General features: G+C 40.0%; 1 non-coding gene across 1 annotated transcript; it reads left to right on the forward strand.

The window, feature by feature from the left end:
* Positions 1-15,913: 15,913 nt before the first annotated feature.
* LOC150040516 (small nucleolar RNA SNORA51) lies at positions 15,914-16,045 on the forward strand. The gene has a single exon (XR_016533952.1). It is a non-coding gene; the product is annotated as a small nucleolar RNA SNORA51 (small nucleolar RNA).
* The last annotated feature ends 6,229 nt before the right edge of the window (positions 16,046-22,274 follow it).

Below are 22,274 nucleotides of genomic sequence, written 5' to 3' on the forward strand. Positions count from 1 at the left end.
AGAACTGGAGCAGGAAATAAATGCATAGTAAGTATGCATACATAGTCCCCGTCCCGGGTGTGGTCCAGTGATCAGAGGTGTGGTCCAGTTGATCATTATCTGAAGATTAGTCAGGCTGGGCCTGGTCATGAAAAGAAAATCATTAATGCCTGGAAGGTACTTTGGACTCTTGTCTCTGATGTTGTCAGTGAGTACTATCCTTGGAACCCAAAGTGATTGCAAGGTAGCCTCAGGAGAGGACAGGTCAGAGGAAGCACATATAAAATGGAGACAGGGAGGCCAAGCCTTTTAACATTGTTCAGTTAACTCATATGTCCAATTACGGAGTCAGTTCTTTTCAATGCTAGCACTGACAGAAACATACTCCTTACTTTCACTTGTAATCAGAAGAAACAATTTTTAGAGCTGGGCACTGGTGGGGCACACACCTGCAAACCTAACTACTTGGGAGGCTGAGATCCCAGGATCACAGTTCAAAGCTAGACCAAGGACAGGAATTTGGCCTAGTGGTGGGGGTGCTTGTGTAGTAGGCACAAAGACCTTACCACATACATAGAAAAGGTCAGAAGTAGTGCTGTGGCTCAAGTAGTAGAGTGCTAGCCTTGAGAAAGCCCAAGGACAGTGTTCAGGCCCTGAGTTCAAACTCCAGGACTGGCCAAAAAAAAATCTACACCAGGCTGACAAATCCAAGAAACTCTTATCTCCCGTTAACCAGCAAAAATCCAGAAGTGAAGTTCTGTCTCAGTTGGTAGAGCTCTATCCTTGAACAAAATTCTTAGGAACAGTACCCAAACTCTGAGTTCAAGACCCAGGACTGACACACACAAAAAAGGAAATATTTATTACATTAATAAATATCTTTATGAGGTCATAATTGTATGATTGTATATAAAATAATGTAAATAAATTAATCTTGTCTCAAAATGTCCTCTTTAGGCATAAAAGACCCTCACTGAAAGTTATTAAACTGTCAGAAGCACAGGCATAGAGAGCAACAGGGAGAATTATTTTGAAAAAATATAAGCATGTCTGCCGGGAGTTTGGCCTAGTGGTAGAGTGCTTGCCTAGCATGTCAAAAGACCTGTGTTTAATTCCTCAGTACAACATACATAGAAAAAAAGCCAGAAGTGATACTGAGGCTCAAGTAGTAGAGCTCTAGCCTTGAGAAAGTCCAAAGACCGTGCTCAGGCCCTGAGCTCAAGCCCAGGACTGCCAAAAAAAGTAAAAATATAAGCATGTGAGAAATTTAAAAGTATCCCCTTTAAAAGAACATTATAATACTCAGGTTGTTACAAACTAATTAAATTACTAAACCTCTTCAACCCAAGTAATTCTTTTTCTAGCTTCTCACTTACTCTTCCATAACTACCCATTAATGTCAAAGAACTAAAAAGTCCATTAACTATTGCACAATAAAGAAAAAATATTCAAAACCACACATGTATACACACATACACAATCACACAGACATACACATGCATTCTTTATTAACTTTAAGGCCTGCAAGTTGGAACATGGGCCAAACTTTGATTTCCCCTACATAACACAAGATGAAATAGATGGACTTTCATGTTCACATGTCTTTGAAGTACACTCTCTAAATGACCTTCCTGGAGAGGTGGCTGAAACTAATAATCTTTTACTTTAAACAAATATTTAATGCTTGTAATAGAAACGTAAACAGAGTGATGATTTGGGATTTCTCAATATGTCATTCCTCACTGAAGGACATTTAACTAGCTTTGCTGTACACTCAGGATATATGTGATTCAAACTTAAAATTCCCAATAGGAAGAACAAACAAATAGGAAAGAATAAACCATGAAACCCTTCTTATTTGCCTAAGAAAAAAAATCAGGGTCATCATGAAATTCCTAACACTAAAGATTTGTCTTATTAACCCAGAAAATATGGCTTTATAAAAATTATTGAGGCGAGGCTGTAGGAATGTGCACTCTCTTTAGGTTGTTTTTTTCTTTTGTGCTGGTCCTGAGGCATTTCTTTTTTTTTCCATATAAATTTTTTATTGTAATTAATAGAAGGGTTACATTACATTTGCCAGATGAAAGGTGCATTACTTCACATACATTGATACCCTTTCTCATGTCTTGGTCCCCATTTCCCTCCCCCAACCCCCACCTCATCTTGTTTTCCCCCCTTTCCTATCCAATTTCAAATAACCAAATACACATATATCCAATATATCAGATAACAAAGTGAAATACTGTAACAATATGAGATAACCATGGGACAGCAAAAGAGATGAGAGATAACATAGTACATTAAGGACAACAATCACTCATTATATGGCTTTTGTTTCTATATCCTGGAGGTCCTTATATTTAGCGTCACACTATATGGCCTATGTATCTAGGTTTTGTTCTATTGTAAATCTCTGCTAGGAGAGCCCAAGGTTTCTACTGATTATGACAAATGACTGAAACCATTGAGCCTATGTTCCTTTGAGTCTGGCTTACTTCACTTAATATGATTTTTTTCTTAAGTCTTTCCATTTCCTTACAAATGGGGAGATGTCATTCTTTCTGACAGCAGCATAGAATTCCATGTGTATAAATACCACATCTTGTTGATCCACTCATCAACTGAGGGACATCTGGGTTGGTTCCATATCTTTGCTATGGCAAATAGTGCTGCAGTGAACATCGTTGTGCTAGTGGATTTAATGTGTCCTGGTTTCTGGACGATTGGGTAAATGCCAAGTAGTGGAATTGCTGGGTCATAGGGGAGCTCTATGTTTAGCCTTTTGAGAAACTGCCATACTGCTTTCCATAGTGGTTGAACGAGTTTGCACTCCCACCAGCAGTGTAGAAGTGATCCCTCCTGGCCACATCCCCTCCAGCATCTGTTGTTATTAGTTTTCCTGATCCTGGCCATTCTAACTGGAGTGAGGTGGAATCTTAGAGTTGTTTTGATTTGCATTTCTTTTATGACCAGAGAAGTCGAGCATTTCTTCATGTGTCTATAGGCCATTCTTATTTCTTCTTCAGAGAAGACTCCCTTTAAGTCTTTGGCCCATCTTTTGATGGGATGGTTATTTCTTTGGAGATTAGTTTTGTATTGATTCAATTTTTTGAGCTGTTGATATATTTTAGATATGAGGTTCATTCAAAACTTTGGAAAGGTGGCAGCGTATAAAATTAACCCTCAAAAATTAACTGCCTTCCTCTATGCCAACAGTGAGAGGAACAAGGCAACAATCAGGAAAGCAATTCCTTTGCAGCAATAGCCTCAAAGAAAATAAAGTACCTAGGAATTAGCTTAACTAAGAATATAAAGGACCTTTTTGATGAAAACTTTGAAACCCTGGAAAAGGAAATTAAAGCAAAACTGAGAAAATGGAAAAACCTCCCATGCTCCTGGATTGGAAGAATCAATATCGTGAAAATGACAACCTTCCCAAGGGCTATCTACAAATTCAATGCAATACTGATCAATACCCCAATGTCATTCTTTAAATAAATAGAAGAGGCAATCCAAAATTTCATATGGAATAATAAAAGACCCCGTATAGCAAAAACACTTCTTAGCAGAAAGAACAGCACAGGAGGAATTTCAATACCAAATTTTAGACTCTATTACAGAGCTATGATAATCAAAACAGCTTGGTACTGGCACAAGAACAGGCCTGAAGACCAGTGGAATAGAACTGAGAACCCAGATATTAAACCACAGACTTGTGGCCATCTAATCTTTGACAAGGGAGCCAAAAAAATAGAATGGAAGAAAGACAGCCTCTTCAGCAAGTGGTGCTGGCAGAACTGGTTAAGCACCTGCAGAAAACTAAAGTTGGATCCTTCTTTGTCACCTTGCACTAGAATTAACTCCAAATGGATCAAAGACCTGGAGGTAAAAGCTGACACACTGAAAATTTTACAAGAAGGAATAGGAGATACACTAGGCCTCCATGGCACAGGTTGAAACTTTCTTAATAAGGACCAAGAATCACAACAAATCAGAGAAAGGTTGGATAAGTGGGACTGCATTAAACTGCAGAGCTTCTGTATGGCAAAGGACATGGCTACTAAATTAATTAGGAAGCCTACAGAGTGGGAGAAGATCTTCACTAACCATACTGAGGCATTTCTTTTACTAAAGGCTAGCACTCTACTAGTTGAGCCACAGCACCACTTCTGGCCTTTTCTGGGTAGTTTATTAGAGCTAAGTTTCACATACTTGCCAGCCTCCAGTGGCTTTGAATCATGATCATCAGATCTCAGCTTCCTGAGTAGCCTTCTTAGTAGCCTTCCTGGTAGCCACTAAGTGCCCAAATTTCTTTGGATTTTAATAGATCAAAAACATTACCAGTGGGTCTCACCTGTAATCCTAGCTACTCCTAAAGCTGAGATTTGACAACTGACATTCAAAGCCAGCTTGGTCAGGAAAGTCCATGAGATACTTATTCCCCACCAAAATTCCCAGAGTGGACCTGTGGCTTAACTTGTAGAGTCCAAGCCTTGTGACATTTGTCACAAGGCTGATGGACAAATTCATATATACTTTTGAGGAAAGGAATAAAAAATAGATGTGCAAATTAAGGTCAATTAATGTTGTATGCCCATGAAGATACTGCCTTTCTTTGTTGTGCATTTCACAACCAGATTTCAAAACCTTTTCAGACTATGCCAACATATTTAAATAACATATGCAAAACACACAGGATACTTAGCTGTTCAGTTGGGATGGTTTGAAGTGAGCATTGTTCCTTCCTATGTTTCCTCATAGTGCATAGAATGGGAAGATGAGAGAGAGAAGGCAGGGATGACAAGAATGTGCTTATAAATCTTCTGGGGAAAAGTCATGAATGCACTCACTGTTCATTTCCCCCACATTACATAAGGAGCCCAATGTAGATGAAAGAAGCTCTTTATAGGGCCTTGAAAAATGACACAATAATTGTGTGTTTCTCATCTGTCTTTCCTTGTATTTACATGTCCAAAGTCACGGGTAATTTCCACTCCTTATCCAACCACCACTTTTCCTCATCCCACATTTATTCTCTCTTGATACCATTTCCTTGAGAACCAACCATTATAGAAATTGTAGCCTGGTTTCTGATACCTTTAAACCAAGTGAAAAGAATATTACCTTGAAGAATAAGTGTGTCAAGCACCCAGTTTATATTTGCAGAGTACTTACTTTGGGCAGCCACCTTTACCGAATGCCCTTTGGATGAGGTCCAAGAAGTGTCCTTCCAAACTTTAACTCCTTCCTTTACTAACATAACAATGGAAGATGATTCTATCTGGACAGTCACTTTCGCTTTGCAATTTTTTTCCTTCCTTCTAAGATACAACAAATCAGAATTGTGTGTGTAATTTACAAAGTAAATCTTCTGGAAATGCAAATTCAAAAACCTGCAGTTAAGTTTTCCCTTAAGTTGCCAAATAACTCAAAAAACCTCCCCAAGTGGGTCAATCATGTTTATGACAATTTGCCTACTTTCTTCTCTCTCCTAAAACTCCAAATTGAAGTTTGAGTTTGTGAGCTGGGTAACAGTGCCTCCTATAATCCTACTTACTCAGGAGGCTGAGATCTGAAGAGCATGATTCAAAGCTAGCCTGGGCAGGAAAGTTCATGAGACACTAATTAACCACCAAAACAAGCCAGAATTGGCTCAAGTGGTAGAGCACTAGCAAGCTCAGGGACAGTAACTAGGTCTTGAGTTCAAGCCTTAGTATTGGCACAAAACCAGATTGAGAAAGTATATTAGTATATACATCACACTTGGAATATTTGGATAAATACTGCTCTCCTGTGCATTCTGTCAATGAACAATAATGAGAAATGTGTAACCACAGGAATGACAGAAACATTTCCTCCAGGGAATGGTAGAAAACTCTCCAAAGATGTGTCAAGCAGAAAGACCTCCATGAGAAGACCCCTGTTTGGCTGCAAATGTGTTGGTAGATAAAGATTTCCACAAAATGAGGGAAAGTGATGATACAGGAGCAGGAGGATAAATTACATCTCAAAATTAACAAACAGTCCTGTTGTTTCTCAAGCTCAACTCAGGCATAAAAATAGCATAGCAGGTTTTCCTTTAAACTCTTCTAGATTGAAGTACAACCATAGTGAGATTATGAAGCTATCTTGGATCTCTCTGGATAAGTTACCAGTATTCTAACCCCTCTCATTTACATGGGAATCAGCCTCATATAATCACAAAATTTACTATTATCTTAAGGTCCTGTTAAAGGCAGAATAATTGACCCATACACAAAGAATGTGGAAACAGCAAAGGTGTATTCTTTTCACCTTTTTTTCTTTTATTCTTCTTTTTGGCTGGACCTGGCTTGATCTCAGTGACTGGGCTCTGTCCCTGACCTTCTCCCTGCTTAAGGCATCTGAGACACAGCGCCACTTCTGACTTTTTCCTGAGTATTTTATTGGATCTAAGAGTCTCACAGACTTTCCTGCATGTCCTGGCCTTGAACCACAATCCTCAGGTTGCAGTCCCCTGAGTAGCTAGAGTTTCAGTGCTCCACTAAAAGTGTATTCTTAGATGACAGCAGGAAATTAAGGTTGCCAACTGTCTGGATATGTGGTACATGCCTTTTATCCTAGTACTTTTGAGGCTGATGAAGAAGGATCTTATGAGTACAAGGCTAGCCTAGGCTAAAGAGCAAGTATCAGGCTAGCACAAGCTATCTAAGGAATCTTTGCCTCAGAAAAACAAGGATCTAAAAAATGCCAAGTGTAATGCTGCTAATTTGATGACTAAGATAGGGAAATTATCTTAGGTTATCTAGTGACCTGAGGTAATTACAAATGGTCCTGAAAGTGAAAGCTAGTTGGGTGCGGTAGCTCCTCTACAATTCCAGTTACTTGGGAGATTGGGACAGGTAAGAATCTCAACCAATATCAACAGTTGGGTATAGTGGAGCAAGCCTATCATTCCAAGCATAAACACAAGGGTTTCATTTCATTCCAGACTAGCCTGCAGAGTAAACTCAAGACCTTAAAAATAAATAAAAGGCAAAAATGGTTGGGAGCATGACTCAGAGGGGAGAGCACCTGCCTAGAAAGTATAGGACCTGGGCGCCAAAAATAGTGGAAGGCAGTGTCAAGTGGAACATGATATGAGAAAGAAAAGATTGAACATTGCTGACACAAAGAATGAAAGCAACCTCTATAGATGAACAAGACAAGCAAGCACAGGACCTTGAGTTCAACACCCACTAGAAAAACAAAGACAAATAGCATCCAAAATTTCTGTGTCTTCTAGAGTCCACACAAACACACACACTACACACCACACACACACCCACACACACTATGTTTGAATGTTTGCTCTTTCAAAACTCATGTTGCAATTCTATTCCCACTCCAACAGCATTAAGAGATAGTATCCTTAATAGATGGTTAAGTTTTTCAAAGGTGGAATTTGGTCCCTTCTTGCCCTTTCTTGGGATCTTTCTTCAGACATGGGATTATTTAACTGTAAGGCCCTTGGAACATGTTAGCACTTTGATATTTGATTTACCAGCCTCTAGACGTATGAGGACAGGAAGGTTCATTATTCATTTCCTAACCTTAAGTACTCTATTATAGAGTAAGACTAAGTACTCTATTATATTACGACTAAGACATATCTATGTACACACACAAACTTATTCATTCAGAAGGATCAAGGGTTCAAAGCAAGCCTGGGCTAAATAATGAGACCTCCATCTCAAAAACCCCCACAAAACTCAATAAAGTAGTAGCCTAGAATAGTGATATATGTGAAGGCTAAAGCAGAAGGACTGTAAGTTCAAGACCAGCCTGGAGTGGCTATATAATGAAACCCTGCCTAAATAAATAAATAAAATTTATTTTTAACAATAGGATTTCTTTCAATCTTGCTGTTTATACTATACAAACTTTGAAATTGGTATCAAATTAGGTATATTTTGATATCACTTTTTATATTTATTTTTAAATATTTATATGTTTTTAAGGGGAACACAAATCTATTGATTAAATATGTCACAATTTGGCTAGCAATTTCTCTATAGCAGTGTTTCATACTTCTGTATGCTTTCCAATTTTGACTAGAATATGATGTACAGATATATAGGACCTTGTAAAGACAATTTTCCTCTTTTCTTTTGGAGGGGGCAATGTTCTATCCACAGTATATAAACTACCTTTTCCCCTAACACCCTGTTAGCAATGATCTATTCAGATTGTTCTATATTTATTAATTAACTATAGCTAAGATGACACCTCCTAGTGACTCTAAAGCATGATAATTTAAATTCTTCTGGAGCCTGGTGTGGTATATGCCTGTAATGCCAGCACTGGTGACACTGGAGTCCAAGGTCAATCTGAACTATATAGCAAGTTCTAGGCCAACCTAGATCAAATATCAGAGACCTAGTCTCAAAAAAATCATTGAATAGTGTCTTTTGCTCATACCTGCTGTTATGTTGGGATATGGGGATGCTCTTTTTTCTCTATTTGTCCCTTTTTGCCTCACTTTCCTAAATATTTACTAAACTCCAATTAAGTAAATAAATAAAATTTTCAGAAACTTAACTTTTGAGTAATGTTTCCTTATTCAATATATTTCTTCCTATATAATTATACTACTGTCATACTATTTGGTTATGCTTCCATTGTTGAGTGATTATTTTTCTTATTGTATAATTCATTGCTGTGGAGAAATATTTTAGTTCTTATAATAGCCATTTGACCAAAAATATCACTATTACTTACTTATCAAGAAATTATCTTATTTCTGAAACTGATTTAAGAAGCAAGAATTCTTCCACTAAGCCACATTCCCAGCCCAATATGTGTAATTTTTATATTATTCCTTATTAATTTCCTTCACATTAATAAAACCTGGAGGGGCTGGGAATGTGGCTTACTGGTTGAGTGCTTGCCTAGCATGCATAAAGCCCTTGGTTCGATTTCTCAGTATCACATAAACAGAAAAGGCCAGAAGTAATGCTGTGGTTCAAGTGGTAGAGTGCTAACCTTGAGCAAAGAAGCTCAGGGACAGTATTCAGGCTGCTGTGTTCAAGTACCAGGACTAGAGGAAAAAAACTGGAGAAGGATCACATGATACAGTAAAAAGTACACAACCTGGAATGGTTATTTATTTACTCTTGTGTTAATAAGCAAGGCTTTAGTTCTTTGGGACCTAGTTTTGTTATTTGTAACACTGAATACCACTAGCTTTTTGTATGTTGAAGATTTCAAAGATATGTACAAGGAAATATTCCAAATATGTTACTTAGAAAAGACACCAAATTAATTTTTTTTTTAGAAAGAGTCTGATTCACCTCAGATCAACCTGACTAACTCTTCCTCCTGGGTACTGGGACTAATGCTGTTTGCCACCACACCTGGTTCTGAATCTATTTTAGTGTCAGGAATGAAATGCTATCTCTAGCATCTCTTCCAATACAAATATTCTGTCATTTAAGTCTAATTGGGAAAGTAATTTACATTTTAAGGAATGGTTACTTAATAATTGTAATTCCCCCCTCTTACTGAAGGTGGCAGTGCTGATCTCCACAGAAACTAGAATTTCTGTAAACAAAACTTTGTTTGCTCATATTTGTTTTTTGGTTATGGGGCTTGATCTCAGGTCCTGATACTGTCCCTGAGTAATTTGTACTCAAGGCTAGTGATCTATCCATTTAGTTCACAGCTCCACTTCCAGTTTTCTGGTCAATAATTGGAGATAAGAGTTTCATGGACTTTCCGGCCAGGTTGGCTGTGAACTATTCCGACCTTGGCCTCCTGAGTAGCTAGAATTATAGTTATGAGACACCAGCCCCCTGCTGTTGTTTTTAATCAGGATCCTGAATCACAGCTCAAGTCAGCCTTGAATTCACAATCTTCTTGGATTGCAGGTGTTCATCGCCATATCCAGCAATTTCTTCAATTTTCAAAAAAAAATCATGCTTAGAAGTTGTTTATGACACCTGTATATTTTTAAATGAAAATGGAGTGAAACCATGGTGTTAGAATGTATTACTACTTTATTGTTCAATAATTGATGTTTTAAAGGAATACCATCAGGATATTCAGTGATAGCAAAGTTAAAATTTCAGGCAAGTGATTTATGCAACTCCTCCAAACCAATTCTTTCTACTTATTTTCATGTTATGACATTCTTGTTGGCTACAATTGCAGCATCCACACTGGTTCTTTAAGTAGGTTAGAAGTCATCTTGATTCCTGCCTCCCTTTTTATTACCTACGTGAATGCACTTTTAGGCAGTGAAAGCAGAAAAGTTAGTAGGAACAGACTAAGATACTGCTATACCTACAAATTGTTGGACTTTGTATAGCTTATGAAGCAGAATTTGCCTCTGCATAAAAATTGTGAACATTGTATTATTTTCCCCAACATCCATTAACTTTTCTCTTAGAGACACTTCTTGACCCTTTGCCCAGTTTTCTATCAAAGGGAACTAGATTGGAGAGGCAGAATGTAGAGGAAAGAGCATTTCTTTGGAATAAGAAAAACTTATGTTGTCATCTTTACTCTGCCACTCTAAATTTACCTTATTCTAATAATAAACCTAGAACTTTGTACTTCCCATTTGTAAATTTATAGTATCAATTTACCAGGACATAAGCATGAATATATAATATATTCCCACATAAAGCAATTTTTAAATACCCTCAGGGCATTTGCACATGCTGTTGGCTCTGATGAAATGACTTATATCCTTTATTCTCAAAATTATAAATCTAAAAGGCAGGTTAGAGTTCCCTTCTTAGGGCCTCCAGAACACCTTTTCTTTGGTTTAGTCTTTACCACATGTTTCTGGAAGTATCTCTCTCTAAAGCAACCAAGAATCCTTTGTTTTTGGTTTTGTGTGTGTGTGCCGGTCCTGGAGCTTGAACTCAGGGCCTGGCTGCTGTCCTTGAGCTTTTTTTTTCTCAAGGCTAACACTCTACCAAGGGACTCTACTGAGTCACAGCCCACTTCTGACATTTTTGGTGAATAATTGGAGATAAGACTCATGGACTTTCCTGTCCTGACTGGCTTCAAACTGTGTGGCATGAGCCACAATTGCTCATCAACTAGTCTTTTTTTTTTCTTTTTGCCATTAGTGGGGCTTGAACTCTGAGCCTGGGCACTGTCCCTGGGCTCTTCAGCCAAGACTAGCACTCTACCTCTTGAGCCACAGCACCACTTCCAGTTTTCTGATGGTTAACTGGAGATAAGAATTTCCAGGTCTTCCATGCACAGGCTGGCTTTGAATCGTGATCCTCAGAACTCAACCTCCTGAATATCTAGCATTATAGGCATGAGCCACTATTGGTGGCTCACTCTAGCCCAACTAACAACTAGTCTTTTGAGAGCAGAAATTTTGAGAACTGCTTCTTAGTAGACCCAGATAAGATACAGAATGCTAATTGGATAACAAATACAGAAGGAAAAAAATGTACCAAACAAGTACTGGAAAAATAATGCAAAAAAGACCCTGTGAGAGTTGGGGTGTGGGTAAAAATAGGAATAATTTACATTTTCTTGGAGAATCTACTTCAAAGAAAAGGTAGGGTAACCAAGGGTGTCAGGGGTGCAATGCATTCAGGAAATTAAGGCAGGAAGAAAGCAAATTCAAGACTAGTCTTGGCTACATACTAAGTTCTAGGCTAGCTTAAAATACACAGAGAAACTACTTGCCACAAAAGAAGATTCTAAGAAGAATGGGGGCAAGATAAAGAAGAGAAAAAGGACCAAAGGATGGAGGAAGAAGAGGAGGAGGAGAATAAAGTGGAGGAGGAGGAGGAGGAGGAGGAGGAGGAGGAGGAGGAGGAGGAGGAGGAAGAGGAGGAGGAGGAGGAAGAGGAGGAGGAGGAGGAAGAGGAGGAGCAGGAGGAGGAGGAAATGGAAATAGGGGACAGATAAGCCTTGTGATGTGCAGAATTGGTGCTATCTCACAGCACCAAAGGCCTAAAACAGAAAAAAAAAAACTGGATTTCTTCAGAGAGTGAAAATCACTCTTACTGGCAGGGATTAGAGTACACATGGGGAAGTTGTGGGAGATAAGGTTAGAAAGGTAAACAACAACTCTGAATTCTGAGATGAAGAAGTTTAAGGAGTTCACACTCCAGCTTGGCCTAAATCAGTTTCTTCCCCTAAGTGTTGGGGACAAGTTCCTCCCCTATTTCTCCTAACACTTACTGTCAGGGCACCACCTCCTCTCCTCCCTCAGTAACTAGCTTGCATCAGAAGTCTGTTCTGGGACTATCAGAGGAAACCTCTGCTTGTAGTTTCCTTTTTTGCCTCTTCCTCCTGCTACCAGTTTACACTTTCTGAGTCTTCTGACTTTATGACTCTGTTTTTACAAAAAGGCTTTTAAAATGATTGAGATCAGTTATCCAGGCATGGGCCTATTTGATTTAAAAAATAGTTACATAATTTGTCACATAATCCACATATGATAAACTAAATGAACAGGTAAGTTGAAACAGGATAACTTTCCAACTGAGTCATTCAGACAATAGCATAGTGAGGTGGAGTGGGGCCATGGGTGGCAAGTTTACAAGACAGAAGAAGCACTGTTACCTAGCAGGATCTGTTGTTTGTTTGCTGGTAGGTCCTAAAGACCTTTAATAACCTTGAACCTGGCCAACTTAATTCTGCTCAAAGCAAACCTTCAATAAGTCTGAAGTAGTCTTGCCCTCTTGGACCGGTTGTTAACTGGCAGGCTGAGACCTCAGCTTTGACCTTTGCAATGTTGACCTGATATATGCTGTCTACCTATAATGCTTTCCTGATATGCACTGCAATATTCTTTCTTTCTTTGTCTATTTTACGTATGGTATCAGGGATTGATCGCAGGTCAAGTACTCTACCACCTGAACAAGATCACACTGCCTGCCCAGGCTAGCTAGCCTCTATCTGCTCTGATGATCCTCTGTCTTTGCCTCTTTGAGAGAGAAATGTGATGTGAGCCATGACGCCTAGCTTGCACAGGAGTTTTCTTATTCCAGAAAGTACAGGATTGACTAAATCAAATGGCTCACTCCAGGGCAATGTCATGGTCTAGAGATCTCAGCTGTGGCACCATATTAGAATAATACTATTGATCCAGAACAAGCACGTACAATATCCACTTTGTTCCCTTAAACTCCATCATTTAGTTGCTAGTATAAGGCCAAAAAGGCCTTTCTGGTCCCCCCCCCCACACACATACTCCCATGTTTCTTGGCTAAGTCTCTGCCAGTTACTTTGGTAACTGGCACACCTGGAGGCAGTCACCTCCCCCTTCTCTGAGGTGACATCATAAACCACCCCATCACACTCCATCAGACAGTGGGAAGGTTCCAGCCTCTGAGGTCACATCCATATCTGCTGTGACCACACAGCATAAGCATGGGCTAAGCTCCCCCACGATGACCACTTCAACCACATGACTCTATCAAGCATGGTGGGGTGCAGTTCAGAATAAAGTTCTTCCTGCCGGAATACCACTTGGTATTCTCTTTTCTTTTTTGTCAGTGGTGGGACTTGAACTCTGGGCCTGGGCGCTGTCCTGAGTACTTCAGCTCAAGGCGACCACCTTACCCTTGAGCCAAGCCCCACTTCTCATTTTCTAGAGGTTAATTGGAGATAAGAGTCTCAGGTCCTTTTGTGCCTGGCCCGGTTTTGAACCTTGATCCTGAGATCTCAGCCTCCTGAGTAGCTAGGTTTACAGGCATGAGCCACCGCACCTGACTCGGAGTTCTCTAACTTAAATTTTTTTTTTTGCCGGTCCTGGAGCTTGAACTCAGGGCGTGAGTACTTGGCTTTCTCAAGGCTAGAACTCTACCACTTGAGCCACAGCACCACTTCTGGCTTTTTCTGTGTATGTGGTACTGAGGAATTGAACCCAGGACTTCATGCATGTTAGGCAAGCACTCTACCACTAGGCCAAACTCACAGACCTGTTAATTTAAATCTTACAACTACCAATATTTTTTTTGCCAGTCCTGGAGCTTGAAATAAGGATGTAGGCACATTTGCTCAAAGCTAGAACTCTACCACTTGGGCCACAGTGCCACCTCTGGCTTTTCTATTTATATGGCACTAAGGAATAGAACCCAGGGCTTCATGCATGCTAGGCAAGCACTCTACCACTAGGCCATATTTGAAGCTAGCAATCTTGAGAGCCATCTTTATAGAAAAGTTAGTTCCTCTATTCCCTGACCCATGATGTTTTAGTTCCTTAACACTATTCACCACCCACATGAGTATGTGACACATGAGCAGGGGAAGTTGTATTAGGTGAAATCGTGGCCTCCAGAATCCCAATTCAGTGCACACTTGCATGCAGACACTTGCCATGGTATCATGGAAAATAAATTTCCCTTCACATAACTCGATTTGGGCTTGACCATATGACTTGCTTTGGAGAATATTTTTTGCCAGTCCTGGGGATTGAACTCAGGGCCTGAGCACTGTCCTTGGGTTTTCTTAGGGCTAGAGCTCTATCACTTGGGCCACAGCACCACTTCTGGCTTTTTTCTATGTATGCGATACTGAGGAATCAAACCCAGGTCTTTGTGTATGCTAGGCAAGCACTCTACCACTAGGCCGAACTCCCGGTCCCTGGAGAATAATTTTTGAATGGAAGTGTCAGTGTGACAGGTTTTTGAAATTTCTTATTGTTATTATAAAGTTGATGTACCAGAGGGGTTACAATTATATAAGTCAGATAAAGAATACATTTCTTTTTAGATAGTGACACCCTTACTTCCTCTCCCAGTTTTTTTTTAATTTATTTTATTTTTTGCCAGTCCTGGGGCTTGAACTCAAGGCCTGGGTACTGTCCCTGTGCTTCTTTTGTTAAGGGGCAGCACTCTACCACTTGAGCCACTGCACCATTTCCTGCTTTTTCTGTTTATGTGATACTGATGAATCGAAACCTGGGCTTCATGTATGCTAGATAAGCACTGTACCACTAAGCCATATTCCCAGCACATATGAGAGTTTTAAGCCTAAGCTTTAATGGCTTGCGTGTCTCACACCTGCCCCTGTGGACTTTTGCCATCATTATGAAAGCACCTCATTTGTCCAAAGAAGAGGAGAATACACATAGATCTGAGCCACTCAACCACATATACCACCTGCATTGATCAGAAAAGGTCATTTTCTCTGTTGGAACCTGCATTGGGAACGTCCAGCTGAACTCAGCCTAGAACAGCAGAGGCCTAACCAATGAACAAATGAACAAGATCTTCTTGCCTCTATTGTACTATCTGTGCTATGTCACCACAGTTGACCAGTTAGGAATTATTACTTATCTGTATGCTGTAGGCAAATTATTTGAACCAATCAAATGTTCTCCCTGAAGGTCTATATTTGTCAACAGATTATAATCAACAAGGATGGAACTTTCTGCACCAGAAGAATGAGAAATTATTTGGGTTCTGGTGAAATGTGGTAAATTGATGAGAAAACCTGATCTCAGAGGGAACTAGGAAAACAGAACTCATGTGAAAGAGCTTAAGGAGTGTGGAAGAGAAGACAGAAAATGGGTAGACGAACCAGGGCACGGTGGCTCACAACTGTAATCCTAGCTACTCAGTAGGCTGAGAACTGAGGAACAAGGTTCAGAGCCAGTCTGGGCACAAAAGGACCAGAGACTCTTTTCTCCAATTAACATCTAGAAAACAGGAAGTGGGGCTTGGCTCAAGGGTAGGATCGTAGCCTTGAACTGAAGAGCTTAAGGGACAACACTCAGGCCCAGGGGAAGGTCAGTAGCCTTGAGTTGAAGAGCTCAGAGACAGTGTCTAGGTGGAGTTCAAGCCCTATGACTCACCAAATAAGAAAAAGAAAAGAAAAAGAAAAAAAAGGAGAAAATGGGTACACATCAGTTCTGTAGGTTTCCCCAGAAGTAGCAAATGTGAAGTCTATCTCAGCTGTAGGTCATATGTCTTAAAAACTCTGTTTAGATCTCTTGGTGCTTACCACAAGCTGTGTTCTTACACTGACTGTATAGAAAGAGGAGGCAGAGTAAACTTACCCCATATACAGCATAGCCCTGTGCCTGTGCCTTGTCTGTATTGTGAATGGGGAGATATGGGAGGAAAAAATAGTTCTCTGTTTGGTCATCAAAAATTGGCTTTACCTCAGTCATGCTTGTAATCCCAGCATCTCAAAGGCTACAGCAGAAATATCATATGTTCAAAGCTTGCATGGGTATGTAGGAACTTCAAGGCCACTGGCACGTGGCTCTAAGACTCATGTCCAATTAACCATCAAAAAACCAAAAATGGTGCTGTGGCTCAAAATTGTAGAGTACTAGCTTTGAAAAAAAGAGTTCAGGAAAAGTATGCAAGCCCTAATTTCATGACCCAGGACCAACAACAACAAGGAATCTGATAAATATCTTTAGACTTTTAGCTCTCATTGAATACATAATCTGTCTTTACTCTTGTAAAAACATACTTACAGTAGAAATAACAAGGAGAAATATCAAAAGCTGGGAATGTGGCATAGTGGTAGAGTGCTTGCCTAACATGCACGAAGCCCTGGGTTGGATTCCTCAGCACCACATAAACAGGAAAAGCCAGAGTGATGCTGTGGTTCAAGCAGTACAGCGATAGCCTTGAGCAAAGGAAGCTCGGGGACATTGCTCAGGCCCAGAGTTCAAGTTCCAGGACTGGCACAAAACATTTAGAAAAAAATGAAAGGCTTTCCTAAATACAACCCTGGTCACAAGATCTTACATTTGACAAATGTAAACAAAATTTCACAGAGAAAAAAATTATTCTGCTATAAAATGCTTCCCCAAGGGATGTCACAAAGTGTACTAAGCCCTTGTTTGGAATACAATTTTTCCTTTAAGCTTCAGAATCACATTGAAAAGTTAAAATTGAATAGTTACAAGCTCACTCTAGCTTGGCAGCAGTGGTTCATAACAGGAAGTTGAGTTCTGAGGATCACAGTTCTAAGCCACCCAGGCAGAACAATCCATGATCCACTTATCTCCAATTAAATAGCAAAAAACCCACACAAAAAAAGGAGAACAGGGGTTCAAATGGTAGAGCACCAGCCTTAAGTGGTAAAGCTAAGGGACAGCAACCATGCCCTGAGTTTCAAGTCCCAGTACCAGCACATATGTGTTTCTCTCTCTCTCTCTCTCTCTCTCTCTCTCTCTCTCTCTCTCTCTCTCTCTCTCTCTCTCTCTCTCACACACACACACACACACACACACACACACACACACACACGTGCTAACTCTACTATTCCTAAATTCACATCACAATCTGGATATTCACATCAATGCAAGAATGGCACACTAGAGATTTTCACTCTGTCAAACTAAAACTGTTCAATAGGCAGGGGTATCCCATCACCCCATCCAGAAGAAGAGTCGGAGACAAGCGTCACACAACTTAGGGTTTTCACATTGCATAAAGACTAATTTACAAAGCGCAATCATTTCCCCTTTAGCCAGGTTCCTCTTGTTATGTTGCTTAACTTCAAACCAATGATTGTGACATCACCTTCAATTCCCAGCAAAACTACAAAAAGGGAAAATTTCCATTTGTGGACTATAGGGTCATTAATTATCAATAAGAGGAAGGGACATGTGGGGGGAGAAAATTAAAGTATATTTGAAAATGTAAACAGAAATTTTCCTAAATAACAGCGATGTGGTGTGTGGGGGATATGTGTGAGAGGCCAGTACTTATGCTTGAATTCAAGGCCTTGTGCTTTTGCTTGGCTTTTCCCACTCCCTTCACTCTTTGTCTCAAGACTAACACTTTACCATGGAAGCCACACTTTCACCGCCAGAATTTTCCTGGTTAATTGAAGGTAAGTGTCTCATGATTTGTCTGACCGGGATGGCTTTGAATGTGGATCCTCAGATTTCAGCCTCCTGAGTTGGAATATAGGCATGAGCCACTGGTATGTGGCAAAACCTGCAGCACCCGATATTCCTAGGCAGCTTCCCCATTTAAGTGCTAAGCACACCAAGCCTTCTCAGCTTCCAAGATCAGATGAGATTGGACATATTCAGGATGGTATGGCCATAGACGAAATGTTTTTTTAATTGTTATTATAAAGGTGATATATGGGGGCCTGGAGTGTAGCCTAGGGATAGATGCTTGCCTAGCATACACAAAGCCCTGGGTTTGATTCCTGGGTACCACATATACAGAAAAACCTGGAAATGGTGCTATGGCTCAAGTGGTAGAGTGCTAGCCTTGAGAAAGCCCAAGGACAGTGCTCATGTCCTGAGTTGAAGCCCAGGACTGGCAAAAATAAAGATGATGTACAGAGGGATTACTATTATATAAGTCAGGTAAAAAGTATATTTATTTTTAGACAATGTCAACCCTTCCCTCACTTTCTCCCAGTTTTTTTCCCTCCTGACCATCTCCCACAAGATGTACAGTTCATTTTCTACATAGTATCTAGTGAGTACCAATGCTGTGTTTGTTCACCCTTTGTCGGTCCATTTCTGTGCCCTTCCTAAAACTTTATTTTTTGCCGGTCGTGGAGCTTGGACTCAGGGCCTGAGCACTGTCCTTGGACTTTCTCAAGGCTAGAGCTCCACCACTTGAGCCTCAGCACCACTTCCAGCTTTTTTCTATGTATGTGGTTACCAAGGAACTGAACCCAGGTCTTCATGCATGCTAGGCAAGTACTCTACCACTAGGCCAAATTGGGGTCCCTACCAACAACTGTTTTTAAAAGGAGAAAAAAGTTCTATTCTGTTTCATGGTATGTTAATTAGTTGCCATTGTTGCTATTTTTGTTTTCTTTTCCTTTTGTCTTGTTGGTTAGTTTATTTGAATTTGGGGGTTAGAAAGGGTACAGAAAAGATGGAACAAGGATGAACAAATACAACAGGGGGACTTACTAGACACTGTGGAAAATGAACTGGAGATGTGGGTAGAGATAGGAGGAAAAGAATAAGAGAGCCACACCAGGGGAAGCAGGGTTCAAAAATAATTGTATTCATTGCTCATTATCTGAGTAATGTAAATGTAAATGCTCTGTACATCAAATCTACAATAACAAAAATATTTTATAAGATTTTTAATAAGAATATTTTATGAGACTTTATTACATTATATGTAATGCAGCAGGAGGTTGAACTTGTAACATTTCTTTTTTTTTTTTGCCAGTCCTGGGCTTGGGCTCAGGGCTTGAGCACTGTCCTTGGACTTTCTCAAGGCTAGCACTCTACCACTTGAGCCTCAGCACCACTTCCGGCTTTTTGCTATGTATGTGGTTCCGAGGAATCGAACCAGGGTCTTCGTGCATGCTAGGCAAGCACTCTACCACTAGGCCAAACTCCCGGCCTAACTTGTAACATTTCTATGGGTACATATAATGTATCTCAACTTACAAAGCATGTTAAATAGCCTTAGCCTAAAAATTATTTAATAAGATTAATATAATCAAAGTATTCTAATAAAATCAATATTCTGTGGGTTTTGTTGGTGGTAGAAATGGTGATGGTGGTGGTGATGTCAGTCCTGGCCCTTAAACTCAGAGCCTGGGTGCTTTCCTTGATCTTTTGTGTTCAAGGCTAGTCCTCTACCACATTGAACTACAGCTCCATATCTGGCTTCTTTGGTGATTATTTAGAAATAAGAGTCTCACTGACTTTTCTATTCACACTAGATTTGAACTGCAATCCTCCTGAGGAGCTAGGATTAGAGCCATGAGTATCTGGCTAAAATCAATATTCTTATAAACATGGAAATATAGTGGTGTAGGTAATATGGCCAACTAGGAGGTCCTATTTGGAGAATGGAACTGGCACCAGGAGGAACAGTATAGTGATTTGTTAACCAGCATAAGGAACATCTAGTAACACGCAGTCAAGTGAAAAGCATGAATAGGCCACAGAATGTTCAAATCTGTCAATACCATCAGTACAATTTATTTTGTAGAAGAGTCTAAATGCCACAGAAAAATGGAGCGGAAAGCAGTGAAATTTCCTATCTATCCCCAATGCATCCCCTGCATAGCCTGCCCCATTATCAACATGCTACCCCAGAGTAGTTACAATCAATAAACCTACATTGAAACATCATTATCCAAAGCCCATAGGGTCACTGTTGGAGTTGTACATTCTGTGGTTTCAGCAAATTTATAATAAAATGCATCCACCATTATTGCATCATGCTGAAGGGTTTTATTCCCTTTAACATCTTTTGAGGCCCACTTACTTAACCCTTTTCCTCTTATCCACCACCACATTCCCCCTACCTTGAGATTTATAGTTTTGTTGAATGTCACATAGTTGGAATTGGCCTTTCCAGATAGGCTTCTTCACTCAGTAATAAGCAGTTAAGTTTCTTCCTTGTCTTTTTCTTTTGCCAGTCCTGGGCCTTGAACTCAGGGACTGGCCACTCTCCCTGACACAATGATCAAAACAAAATTTCTAATATCAAAGAGGCTCCCTGGTTGCATTTAAGGATATGGGTTAAAACATGATAGAAAAATCTACATGCTCAACAAGTGTTCTAGGTGATTCTGACATAACTCAGTGTTTGAGAATCTTCTCCTTTAAGCTTTTACTTGATTAATTGATTCTTAGCAAGCACCTAAGGCTTGGGAGAAAGGGACACTAGCAACTCATAAAAGATATTTCCCTCAGTCTGGATAAGTGGGACTGCATTAAACTGCAGAGCTTCTGTGTGGCAAAGGACATAGCTAGCAAACTAACTAGAGAGCCTCTAGAGTGAGAGACCTCCATTAACCATACAACAGACAAAGGCCTCATATCTAAAATATATCAACAGCTCAAAAAATTGAATCACTCCAAAATTAATGTCCAAAGAAACAACCATCCCATTGAAAGATGGGCCAAAGATTTAAAGAGAGTCTTCTCTGAAGAAGAAATAAGAATGGCCTATAGACACATGAAGAAATGCTCGACATCTCTGGCCATAAAAGAAATGCAAATCAAAACTCTCCATTCCACCTCACTCCAGTTAGAATGGCCATGATCAAGAAAACTAATAACAACGGATGCTGGAGGGGATGTGGCCAGGAGGGGATCACTACTACAGTGATGTTGGGGGTGCAAACTCGTTCAACTACTATGGAAAGGAATATGGTGGTTCCTCAAAAGACTAAATATAGACCTCCCCTATAACCCAGCATTTCTACTACTTGGCATTTACCCACTCATCCAGAAACAAGGACATCCTAATTCCACTAGCACAACAATGTTCATTGCAGCACTATTTACCATAGAGAAGATATGGCGCCAACCCAGATGCCCCTTAGTTGATAAGTGGATCAACAAAATGTGGTATTTATACACAATGGATTAAGTGAGTAAGCCAGACTCAAAAGAACATAAACTCAGTGGTTTCTCTCATTTGTCATAATCAGTAGAAAGCTTGGGCTCTCCTAGCAGAGATTTATAATAGACCAAAACCTAGCTACATAAGGCCATATAGAATGATGCTAAATGAAAGGAGCTCCAGGATATAGAAATAAAAGCCATACAATAATTGATTGTTATCCTTAATGTACTATGTTATCTCTCATCTCTTTTGCTGTTCCTTGGTTATCTAATACTGTTACAGTATCTTACCTTGTTATTATCTGATATTATATATATATATATATGTTTATTTGGTTATTGGAAATAGGATAGGGAAGGGGGGAAAGCATGATGAGGGGCGGGGGTGGGAGGAGGGAAATGGAGACCAAGACATGAGAAAGGGTATCAATGTTTGTGAAGTAATGCGCCTTCTATCTGGTGAATATAATGTAACCCTTCTATTAATTACAATAAAATATAAGAAAAAAGGTATTTCTTTCACTTCATAGCTTTGCTAGAGTTTTGTGAAACTCCAGCCCAATTGCCACACAGCCTTCTCCCTGTTCTAATAACAGTAGTATCCCCTGGGAGCATGTTAGTGCTGCAAATTCTCAGACTTCACCTAGAAAGCAAACTCTGGGTTTGAGGCTTATGTACTTTCTACTACTAAGCTACATCCTAGGTTTTAACAAGTTCTCTGGCATTAAATTTTGTTTTTGGAGCCGGGAGCTGGTGGCTCACGCCTAGCTACTCAGGAGGCTGAGATCTGAGGATTACAGTTCAAAGCCAACCTGGGAACTAAAGTCCATGAGAGTCTTATCTCCAAATAACCACCAACTTCCCAGTGACGTTATGGCTCCAGTGGTAGAGCCATAGCCTTGAGCTGAAAAGCTCAAGGATGGCATGCAGGCCCAGAGTTCAGACCCCACGACTGACAAAAAAAAATGTTTTTAGTGTTTTGAGACAGAGCCTTTCTATATAGTCCAGACTGGCCTAGAACTCAAGATCC

Source organism: Megascapheus bottae, chromosome X (assembly GCF_031878675.1).
Source record: "Megascapheus bottae isolate mThoBot1 chromosome X, mThoBot2.hap1, whole genome shotgun sequence".
NCBI lineage: Eukaryota > Metazoa > Chordata > Mammalia > Rodentia > Geomyidae > Megascapheus > Megascapheus bottae.